Genomic DNA, 2,500 nt, shown 5'->3' on the forward strand with positions numbered 1-2,500 from the left:
TTTGTGTGTCAAGGTCAAGGTCCCGGGTTCAAATCCCGGACGAGCCCTCTTCTGTCTTTACAGCATCTTTTCTTGAGCAGTTTCAGTCTATTCTGCCATTCCTGGGCCAAACGTATACCACTGTCAATTAAGACTGAAGCTGCGTCTGCATGTTTTCATACCCACTTCTCGCTGCTCTTCTTAGTTCTTCATCTGCAGTTTAAACTATGACTTGACATTTTTCTAATCATTGGTTTAGGAATGCAGCCCAAGCAGTGGAGATATGGCAAAAAATAGATTCTTGGATCGCTTCACGGACCTGTGAGCCTTCATTTTGCGTTTGCTAGTTGCAGGAGCATCTGAGGGCTTGTTGGAGTTGGGGTTTGTTTTTTTTCTTTTATTGCTGAACGGGACCAAGTGGGCCCGAGTTCAAATCCCAGACCGTTCTGATGCTTGCTGGTTAGTTGCTGTTCGCTGAGCCTCCTTGAGTGTTTTCTGCACGTCAAACAGATGTGCAGACACTGTAGGTACCATGGTGTAATGGTTAGCACTCTGGACTCTGAATCCAGCGATCCGAGTTCAAATCTCGGTGGAACCTTCAAGAGTCCAACATATGCTGCTGTCAATTAAGACTAAAGCTGCGTCTGCATGTTTTCATGCCCAGTTCTCGCTGCTCTTCTTAGTTCTTCATCTGCAGTTTAGACTTTGACTTGACATTTTTCTAATCATTGTTGTTGGTACAATGGCCTCCTAACAATCTAGAACTCACATAAAACTGAGCAGGAACTAAATTGACAAGACAGGTGTCACCTGACACTCTGTGAAGAAGCATTACAGACCTCAGAAAGCTTCTCATCGGCAAGATTTGTGTGTCACTGCCACGATGTTGGTTTCTGCTGTTAAATTCAGCTCATGTGGGTGCGAGAGGTCCCGGGTTCAAATCCCGGGGTTTGTTTTTTTTTCTTTTATTGCTGAACGGGACCAAGTGGGCCCGAGTTCAAATCCCAGACCGTTCTGATGCTTGCTGGTTAGTTGCTGTTCGCTGAGCCTCCTTGAGTGTTTTCTACACTTCAAACAGATGTGCAGACACTGTAGGTTCCATGGTGTAACGGTTAGCACTCTGGACTCTGAATCCAGCGATCCGAGTTCAAATCTTGGTGGAACCTTCAAGAGTCCAACATATACTGCTGTCAATTAAGACTAAAGCTGCGTCTGCATGTTTTCATGCCCAGTTCTCGCTGCTCTTCTTAGTTCTTCATCTGCAGTTTAAACTTTGACTTGACATTTTTCTAATCATTGGTTTAGGAATGCAGCCCAAGCAGTGGAGATATGGCAAAAAATAGATTCTTGGATCGCTTCACGGACCTGTGAGCCTTCATCTTGCGTTTGCTAGTTGCAGGAACATCTGAGGGCTAGTTGGAGTTGGGTTTTTTTTTTTTTTCTTTTATTGCTGAAGAGACCAAGTGGGCAAGAGTTCAAATCCCAGAACATTCTGATGCTTGCTGGTTAGTTGCTGTTCGCAGAGCCTCCTTGAATGTTTTCTACACTTCAAACAGATGTGCAGACACTGTAGATTCTCGCGTAGGGTGCGAGAGGTCCCGGGTTCAAATCCCGGACGAGCCCTCTTCTGTCTTTACAGCATCTTTTCTTGAGCAGTTTCAGTCTATTCTGCCATTCCTGGGCCAAACGTATGCCACATTCAATTAAGACTAAAGCTGCGTCTGCATGTTTTCATACCCACTTCTCGCTGCTCTTCTTAGTTCTTCATCTGCAGTTTAAACTTTGACTTGACATTTTTCTAATCATTGGTTTAGGAATGCAGCCAAAGCAGTGGAGATATGGCAAAAATAGATTCTTGGATCGCTTCACGGACCTGTGAGCCTTCATTTTGCGTTTGCTAGTTGCAGGAGCATCTGAGGGCTTGTTGGAGTTGGGGTTTGTTTTTTTTCTTTTATTGCTGAACGGGACCAAGTGGGCCCGAGTTCAAATCCCAGACCATTCTGATGCTTGCTGGTTAGTTGCTGTTCGCTGAGCCTCCTTGAGTGTTTTCTACACTTCAAACAGATGTGCAGACACTGTAGGTTCCATGGTGTAATGGTTAGCACTCTGGACTCTGAATCCAGCGATCCGAGTTCAAATCTCGGTGGAACCTTCGAGAGTCTGTCTGGCAGTGCTTGGCAAGGAGGAGCTTGGGGTATGTCACAACTTTCTCTGTGGCAGTGTGTCTTAAAATGTATTGGTACAATGGCCTCCTAACAATCTAGAACTCACATAAAACTGAGCAGGAACTAAATTGACAAGACAGGTGTCACCTGACACTCTGTGAAGAAGCATTACAGACCTCAGAAAGCTTCTCATCGGCAAGATTTGTGTGTCACTGCCACGATGTTGGTTTCTGCTGTTAAATTCAGCTCATGTGTTTTGTCGTTTGGTATTTTAATCAACATTATTCTACGAAGGCAGGCCAAGCTAGAGCTGTTACGTAAAAATTGAGTTTCTCAGAAATCTGGTCAGTGCATGA

General features: G+C 44.8%; 1 non-coding gene across 1 annotated transcript; it reads left to right on the plus strand.

The window, feature by feature from the left end:
• Positions 1-2,059: 2,059 nt before the first annotated feature.
• Positions 2,060-2,131, plus strand: trnaq-cug (transfer RNA glutamine (anticodon CUG)). Its single transcript has one exon. It is a non-coding gene; the product is annotated as a tRNA-Gln (tRNA).
• Positions 2,132-2,500: the final 369 nt, after the last annotated feature.

The sequence above is a fragment of the Carassius auratus genome, unplaced genomic scaffold (genome assembly GCF_003368295.1).
Source record: "Carassius auratus strain Wakin unplaced genomic scaffold, ASM336829v1 scaf_tig00017678, whole genome shotgun sequence".
Lineage (NCBI taxonomy): Eukaryota > Metazoa > Chordata > Actinopteri > Cypriniformes > Cyprinidae > Carassius > Carassius auratus.